The following is a 9,398-nucleotide window of genomic DNA, read 5'->3' on the forward strand; positions in this document are numbered from 1 at the left end:
ACGTGGGGTACCGGACATCCCTTGTCTTAGAGGGAGAGAGAGACTTAACCTCTCTCTCTCTCTCTCTCTCTCTCTCTCTCATAATACAAATAAAGCGATATCTCTATACCTGCCAAGCCATAAACATTCATGTCTGAATGATAAACAAATTATTGTTAGTACACGAATTAGTCAAACCAGTTTGGTAGAAAGACTAAACAGTAAAAAATTCGTACACGGTAATAACCCGAGATAAGGCCCCTTGGGAACAGATAATGTTACCGCCTTTACGTAGACGATAAGACGATAATATCACAAGTCGTAGATATTTCTTGCGTGAAAAAAACCGGTAAAGTTACTGAAGTGTGGTCGTGTATGTCAAAGGTTGGTCTTCATATCTCGTACTTGCTGAGAGAGAGAGAGAGAGAGAGAGAGAGAGAGAGAGAGAGAGAGAGAGAGAGAGAGAGAGAGAGAGAGAGAGAGAGAGAGAGAGAGAGAGAGAGAGAGTGGTTTGGGAAATCATGAATCATACCATGTTAAGAACGGCTGTATGAACGTGGAGTTTATTACACTATATATGTGATAAAAATGTTAACGGGATTACAAAATCAAGATACTGCTCAACGCTATAATGGACATACAAGAGTATAATTACTTCCCAAGACCCAAGGGGGGGGGGGGATTATGACCTAAAAAAGTATGAACGAAGGTGCATTGGCTTTTTAAGCTACAAAACTAACACAACCTTAAATGTACGAAGAAAAGGGGGCACACCTACAAAATAAAACAAGTTCCTGAAACGGATTTTGTAAAACCAAAGAAAAAAGATCAGCAAATGGAGATTCGGTTTGCTGTTTCTGAGACTAGTAAAATTACTTAAGGGCAAAAATGTCCTTAGACCGAATCCGGTGGTGCGGACAAGAAAGGCATTTGAACCAGCTAGAGTACCATACGCGACAATGACCTTGTTTTTTGGTGTTCTTCACCCGTAAGGTTAACAAAATTAATTTTCATCAAGCTGCTCCGTATTCTAAAGCTGGGTGAAATGCACAAAAACGCCCTTAAGGAATTAATTTTTTTATGCAGTCCTAGGCCTAGAAGACTATACCATCAGAATGCCTGTAGGTATCTGAAAACCTCGGCCAACGGTCAAGTACGGCGAAGGGGGGTGGGGAAAAGAAGGGGGGAAAGATACTTGTGGGAAGGGGTGAGGGACTAAACAACAAGGATCTTGTTGCTTGGCGAGACAAACAAGTACCATCCTCTCCCATCCAACCCTTGTTTGCTTCTCGGTAACAAGGTCGGGAAAGCAACAGGTCCGAAGTTTCCCTGCCTTGTACAAACTACAGTGGTCATTACTCGTTTGCGCTATGGTGATATCAGTTGCAGTCTTTTCCTTGTCTAAAACTCTCCGACGAATACATCCACGGCTGCTAATGTGGCAATCGTCTATTTCTGCTTAATTTGGATCCCTCCAGAGATTTTCAGGGGATTACCGAGTGGGGATAAACACCCATCCAGGTACCTACCTACCTGCTGTTTATAAATTTTAACGCGGTTTTAAAAACAGCGGCTATAGGCCCATTCGCCAGTTACCAGCTGCGTTAATTATCCAAATTTATTCGTTTAAATCCCTTTGGTCTTTTCCCGAACTGATTTTTACCATATTCAACAACGATACAATGAAAACAGAGTAAGGGCAAGATATTATGTTAAGTGGGGAGAGAGAGAGTAAAACTATTCACGCCAAAAAAACATGCTGTACAGGAAGCATATCCTCCGAGAGAAGAAACTATTAATGCCCTACGGCCACAGAAGAGGTCGGCAGCACAGGTCTTGTAAAGGCTATGGTTGTCAACACCTCGTTCACCGGCTAAACACTGTCCCAACCATCGATACCACCCAACTAGCTCCAGAGGCATTTAAAAGCAGCGGTCTCCAAGTTTAGTTTCTATATTCATTACCACGTATGCATACAAACACAAATATTAGTCTAATATATTCTAATCGTATTCTCGGGAACTTCCATTCCGAAACGGATAAGAAAAGCCTAACTGTACCTTAGCCAATTAAACACTTTGTTGTTAGATGAATCCGGCCTTATACCATTACGAGCTTTTGCTCTCGGCGACAGGAGAAAATTTCTAAATTCTATTTCAACCCCGCCCCCCCCACTCTCTCTCTCTCTCTCTCTCTCTCTCTCATAAATTGCCTTGACAGTAATATAACAAGACTACTGACTATGTAGCACTGCTAGTTTCAAACATGTCAATAAATTTTTATATAAAATGGAAAAAATTAAATGTGGTACTGCCCAGAATTAAACTTGGATAAAAAGGCTTGAAGGACATTCCACTGATTTATTTGTTAACTGAACTGATTTTCCTGTCGCTGGAAGTAGGCAGACAAAAATTCATTGACTAATAATCAAAGGCTGCTGGAATTATGTCCTATGCAAATAGCTTGCGTTGTGTGAAATTTATTCACTTGTGTATAATGTATCCTGTAAGAGTAGAAGTAAAAAAAAAAAAAAAAAAAGGTGAATTTACAGGAAACGCCAGTGCAAGACTGAACGAATCTCTTGGTGCATCCAACAACAGATGTGTAAGTTTACTGCAAAGGCTGACGATGTTAGTACTATACACGACAATTTTTTCTACTGAAAACTGCCAGATGAAAAAAACAAACAAACACACGGAGATTGCAATGATAAGTGATTTTATCATTCACGGGAGGAAAACGAATGAAACTGACGAAATACAATTCACAGCATCCCACAACATAATTGAAATGAGACTCTTCTCACACTACATCCCATCTGTAATCCCCAGAAACATGAAACTAAAGTCTACAACCCAGGATGAAGGGGGGGGGGGGGATGGTGAGACCGGGTTCCCAGAAACCAACGCTGAAACTGATGCTCCACATTGCTGAATATCTTAAAAGGATTAGCGTGGGTGCCCATTTGGCAAATGTATAAAGAGCTTAAGAAGGAAGTCTTCAAAACCTGGATGCAACAAATGGCATTGAACCTATTCGAGATTTATGAGTCTACAAAGTTTATACCACGCGAACAAAGAAAAGTTTACCACAAAAAAATATATTTCAATGGCCGGGTTGTCAACCGTCATCAACCACTTTGAGAAAATTTAAATTTGAAAACTGAAAATAACAAATTTAAATGTCAGCAGATAACTATTGCAGTCACACCCCATCTTGAGGTGCTGCATTTTAACGAATTAAACGATGCAGAGAAATAGTCTTGTGACTTTCTCTTTAATCGTACATCTGTTCTCTCCTCCCATCCCAATCCTGTCCTTGTATTCTATAATGTTTTTCGCATATCACTGGCCAATAACCATTAACGCGGGGAGTATCAACTTGCGGTTTCAAGTGGGTCTGCTCAGAAGTAGAAAGAAAATCAAAAGCTATCCACAGACCCATACGATACTCGACGGTCCGCCCAAACAACGCTGTTGGGCGATGGAAGCTTCAGCCGGCTTCCTACTCAGCCAACACGTTCGATAACCACTACATTATTCTATTGCTGAAAGTGTAACCAACTGTCAAAGTATCATACATATACGCCTCACTGTTAACAGTTGAATTTTACGTAAACATAACTGAACCGGTCATTCGTCGTTATATTTAATAAAAGATAAAAAAAACATTTCATGGTGAAATACATCATGACTACGTTCGATGATAACCGTTTCGTAACAATGAACATGTTCTGACACGTTCGTGAGTGTAAACTAGTCACAGTGCGTTTACCAAACATAAAAAGTTTTATCTATAACTCACTTCCTTACTGACGAGAGCTCTTTTGAGATAAGTGCACTGTAGGCAACCAGCCTCTCTCTCTCTCTCTCTCTCTCTCTCTCTCTCTCTCTCTCTCTCTCTCACAGACAGACAGACAGACATACACATAAACACAAATAATTATTACGTTAAGGATCTAAAATGTGAACCTCATTAACGATGTACCATTCTCCTATCATTAAAACGATCATTGACAACTTAACTAAACCTAATTCACTCTGCATCAACTGATCGCGATTACTGCACTTATTTTTACTTCGTTGGGAAGCAGCACTTAGAATATACAAAAATACAGGTATATTGTATTTCGGTACTTGAAAAGAGTCACCTCAAGCCGGCAATGCGTAATGTAACTTAGTGCGACCAAGTGACATCACGCGAGCTATCTTTAGCTCAAATACGTAATCGCATAGAGCTATCTTCGACAATGCAGGAGGGTGTGTGTCTGTTTGGCAACTCTCTCCATTGGCAACCTTGTTATGGGAGTGTTGATATCTTGCAGGGTTTCGTAAAAAAAAAAGCACATAATGATTAGAGTTTATGTCCGTCAACGGGTCAAAAAATATACGATTTGGCGGTAAAATACAATGACTTCTTACAGTCATCGGTCTTCAAAGGTGTCTGCCTCAGTTTTATTTGTATACAGGCTATATTATATTAATCTAAGGCACAACAAGCATTAATACTGGTCAAAATAATATACTAAAAAAGGAATCAATATAAGCAGGATTACACATCCAAATACCACAACAAAGCCATCCAAGATACGCTGATAGATTAAGAAAGTCCGGTCAAGACGCAGCACACTTCACGCTCAAGTCCTTAGCTGATAAGCAGCGATAAAGTAAACATATCGCGTAAAGTTAATCAAAACAGACCTAAGCCAGAGAGAGAGAGAGAGAGAGAGAGTAGCAATTATATCCCGCTATTTCAACCCCACAAGCAACCAGTCACAAAGTAATGCTCAACATCGGTCTATTTTCTTCCTCATTTAAATTCAAGGTTATGCTTTTTCCTGTGCTACGCTATTAATATATATAGAATATATTTCCTCGTGTAGTATGCTTCAGGGTACAATGCGTAAAACTGAGACTACAAACCTCTGTAATTATGAAAAATAAATAAACACATTCATCGTAAACATATGAAAAAAATGCATTACGAACAAAGAGCCACCGCCATTCCCCGGCCAGAAAAAAAAGGGTAAAATATATGTCAAACCTTGAAGCTCCCGCAGGTAGGGAGGTAGGTTGCCGATAATGAGTGGTCAGCATCGATAATCATCTCACAATACGTTAACAAAATTACACGCTTTCACAACTATACCAAGGCAAGAAGACCTTTCACAATACACTCTGATGACTTGAAACTTATTTATATTTAACTGCAAGTTTTGTTTGACATGAGAGAGAGAGAGAGAGAGAGAGAATTTAAACTTTAAACAGCTAATCTCTAACTGCACGTTTTGTTTAGTGAATTTACGAGAGAGAGAGAGAGAGAGAGAGAGAGAGAGAGAGAGAGAGAGAGAGAGAGAGAGAGAGAGAGAGAGAGAGAGAGAGAGAGAGACTTGGCAAGGAGTCTCTGTACAAATAAGACAAACATTCAAATATAAAGTCGTGCACGAAATAGTTGTTCACCATATATCTGATATACCTGTAGCAATGTAAACACTTTACTTTGTACATTTTTAAAATTGTTTCCAATATAATCTACAAAATTTACATTTGTGAAGTATCATGTATAATCTAAAGGACTCAAACCTGTCAAAAACAAAAGTTTATTTTACACAAGGCAACCAGAGAGTTCTATAGCTTTTTATTGGCGAGGGTTAAGGAAAAATTCAGTTTTTATAACAACGGCAGCAGCGGTCAGTTTTTGGTGAAGACGGGACAACCGACCGCAGGTCATAATTTGATTCCAAGGGTGCAGACGCAAGAACTGTGCAGAGAGAGAAGAACTGGTGGAGAGAGAGAGAGAGAGAGAGAGAGAGAGAGAGAGAGAGAGAGAAAATATTGCATAAAGCGTAGAGTACATGCGTGCATGCAACATGTCAAAACGCGAACATTGACCAAAACAGACGCGCGCCCCGTTCCTAAGGACGCTCTTCTTCATGACCACCCCCACCCCTTCCCTCCCACCCCCGCAGCAAAGACAACCCCTCCCACCCCACCTCGCTAACCGAGAAATCCTTTCGCCCACGCACCCCTCTCTCTATCACCACCCCTCCCCCCTCAACACCCACCACCACCACCACCACATCTCGCGATGGAATACAAACACGTGCATGCAGCGCCAAATGACGGGGACGGACGGGTACTGTTTTTGTGGAGGCTGAACCCGTCCGCGTCTGGGCTGTACACGGAGGAAGCAAAACGGTTCTTGGGGCTTTGCTTGGATTACCTGCCTTACTATTACCGGCGGTGCTCTACTAATGCCAAAACATATTAAATGAAAGCTTTCAATGTCAAGAGTCTTTTCCCCTTAACACGGAGTAGCTGTGGAGAAAGGAACAACACAATGGTTTCTGCCATATTCATACTTCCCAAAGCGGGATGACAAGTGCCTACTACTGCATTCAGCTTGTTATTTATTTAGCAATTACTTTTCCACACACACACACACACACAGAGAGAGAGAGAGAGAGAGAGAGAGAGAGAGAGAGAGAGAGAGAAATATATATCGCCTTGTCTCCCTACTTCCACAAACTACCCATATAAATATGGGGTACGTGATCGAACCAAAAATAACCTCTCTAAACCTTATTATTGGAAGGATACTGTCATCAATAGAGCATCCAATGGGCTTAATCAGTGTGACAGCTTAGGAGGCAAAGCGGGCATATAAAGTTTCTGTAACCCGAATTCGCGAACGGGTCAAAAACAGGTTCGTGTGGGAGGTTGCGAACGTTTTCGTTCTTCAAGTGGACAATGGACTAGGTCTATCACCAAGCACTTGGGCAGTAATAATTTTCATTACAATTTTGCTTTGGCGAAAATATGGCCTATCTACGAATATGAGGAATAGGATGCATTACATTTTTAATACTAAAATGCTACCTGTTGCTTACCCAATTGTATGGCCTAACCCAATCATCACTTACCCAATTTGCCAATGCGTATGTCAAATTGTTTAGTTGATTATGCGTTCAGTAAAGGGTAAAGTTCATATATACGAGCTGGCTTTAAAACAAGTTTTGAATTCCAAGTGCATTTTTAACTGTCGTCACTGAGAAAAAAATACCTATCCTATCAAATTAAATCTTTGATGACAGTATAAAAATACCCACCCTATCAAATTAAATCTTCGATGACAGGATGAGGTTCAGACTAATCCTTAGGCTGAAGGTTCAGACTAGGCCTAATCCTAGGCCTAAAGACCGTAACCACCGGATAATTACCAAAAATCAACGAGCTGCAATACAAATGCGCAAGAAAACAAAAGAGTTAGATTCAGCCTTTACCAAAGAATAAGAATGCTCATGGGCGCGCATGCCCATCATGACAAGTCTGGCAGGAAACAGCAGGTGCAAGGCAGCGCGAGCAAAACATGCCCGAAGGGACGAAAAGAAGGAAGGAAGGTCGTTTCCAGTTTTTAAAACCTCGGGTCCAAATTAACTTTTAAAATAAAATCGAATAACAAAAACAATAAATAAATACCTTTTTTATTCCAATGTCACTTGTCGAAGAAAGTGATGTCCTCGAAAAAATTTTAAAAATTTAAAAACAGCGAAGTCGACAAACAAACACGGGACCACGTGGTTGCTTATTTTGCTTCACGAGTCTACGTCGGTTCGCGAGAGCACCGACACAGTCTAGCTACACTGACGACATCCCACTCCCTACTACCACTACTCCTCATCCTTCTTCCTCCGTGGAGTAGCAGGAAAAGCCGGCACCCGAGAGAAACTGACCAATCAGAGGCCTGGACGGGGCTGAAAAAGGTCGGGTGGCCGGCGACAGCCCTGACCTCTTGGCCAATCACGACGCCCATACGCGCCTAGGAGGCGGAGCTTCTGTAAAAGAGGCGAGTGTGTGGCTGTCAGTGTTTGTTTTTTTTTTCTTTACCTTTAAAATATGACAAAAAGGAACTTGCGGTTTACTGTTCGAATGCATTACGAAGTGTATTATTTATTAATAAAAGTATGCCGAATATTCTGCCGAGTTTAAACTTGAAATAAATGAAATTTATGGAGACTGCATTTAATTTTTATTTATCCGATAAGAAATATAACCACAAGCCAAATACTTCCTATTGTAAACCCTCTAATATCGATCATGGAAGAAAAATCATTCATAATGGCATAACTCGAATGGCTAAAGTAATGCGATCGAGTGCCATAATACGATACAGTGAGTGAGTGACATGACATCAGCTGTATATTTGCGAGCGATTTTGCTTCTCAAAGAATATAGAGTCTCTCTCTGTCTCTGTCTCTCTCTCTCTCTCTCTCTCTCTCATCAGTCACGTCCTGCAAACAATAAAAGCACGAACGGCATTGCTAAGATCAATGAAAAACAATAGCCGAGCCCCAGTGTGTGTGTGAGTCATCCCGGCATCAAAACAAAATAGTCCCGCCAAGAGTGAGAAAAAAAAAGTCTAGGACGTAGCATAACCCGACCTCGCCCAAGCGTTAATGCTTTGGGCTGCATCACCCCATGCAACGTAAATTAAAAGTTTGTGCGTGCATCTTGACTATTCTGAACACGCGCGTGATTAAAGGGAAAGAGATTTTGAAGAAACTTTGAACTTGTGACCCTGTTTGTGTAAGAGTTTCTGTGGCAGGCTTTAGACTCATATACATGGATCTAGTTCAGTGCGGTTTATTCATTCACACACACACACACACACACACACACACACATATATATATATATATATATATATATATATATATATATATATATATATATATATATATATATGTGTGTGTGTGTGTGTGTGTGTGTGTAAAACAGAGAGGGAGAGAGAGAGCAATGTTGTGCTGTCACTGCTAGACCCATGTGAGCCAAAACAAAACAATTATTAGTTCTGACGATAATCGTTGCCAGTTACAGATGACGCAGAAAAAAACATGCATTATCGTAACTATTACACTGACAAAAAATGTGCCAGACCAACATCGCTATGATGTATCACACTGTCGATGTACTGTACTTGTGCATGAATGAGACATAAGAAGCGCCTTGTTTTTAATGGGTGGGTTTAGGATCGAGTTAAATCCTGATCGTGTAAGTTACGGAAGGAGGAGGACGCCTCTTTCTCCTCCTCCTCCTCCATCGCCTTCTCCTCACAGGCCTTGACGCTGGAGCGGGAGGGAAATAGTTTTGGTGAGAGGTGACGTTGCAGAGGGAAGAAGGGAGGAAGGTGGGGGGAGGGAGGGACTCAGAGGGAGTTTGTTGCGTTTAACGTATAAGTTCGGCAGGAGGATGGTTACTGATGTCCTGCTGCATAGCAACATGAGCGTACTTTGGCGGGAATAAAAGCCGGTTGGGTCTAGAATGAAGTCGTTGCGCATGCGTTGTTTTAGGTTTGGAGCATATGAAGATTTTTTTAGGAGTATATGACTAACGGTTTATCCGTTTTTACTTGAATGTTAC

The 9,398-nt window shown here is 41.0% G+C and overlaps 1 protein-coding gene across 7 annotated transcripts in view; it reads right to left on the reverse strand.

The window, feature by feature from the left end:
- LOC136848248 (cellular tumor antigen p53-like) overlaps positions 1-7,652 on the reverse strand; it is a 28,732-nt gene extending 21,080 nt beyond the window's left edge. For 3 of the 7 annotated variants that reach the window (XM_067120617.1, XM_067120616.1, XM_067120615.1), the window contains exon 1: positions 7,458-7,594. The gene's annotated coding sequence lies outside the window, so the exon portion shown is untranslated. Of the gene's footprint in view, positions 1-7,457 lie in introns of all 7 variants that reach the window. The other 4 variants (XM_067120618.1, XM_067120620.1, XM_067120612.1 and 1 more) reach the window with 4 other exon arrangements.
- Between the last annotated feature and the right edge of the window lie 1,746 nt (positions 7,653-9,398).

This window comes from Macrobrachium rosenbergii, chromosome 18, assembly GCF_040412425.1.
Source record: "Macrobrachium rosenbergii isolate ZJJX-2024 chromosome 18, ASM4041242v1, whole genome shotgun sequence".
Lineage (NCBI taxonomy): Eukaryota > Metazoa > Arthropoda > Malacostraca > Decapoda > Palaemonidae > Macrobrachium > Macrobrachium rosenbergii.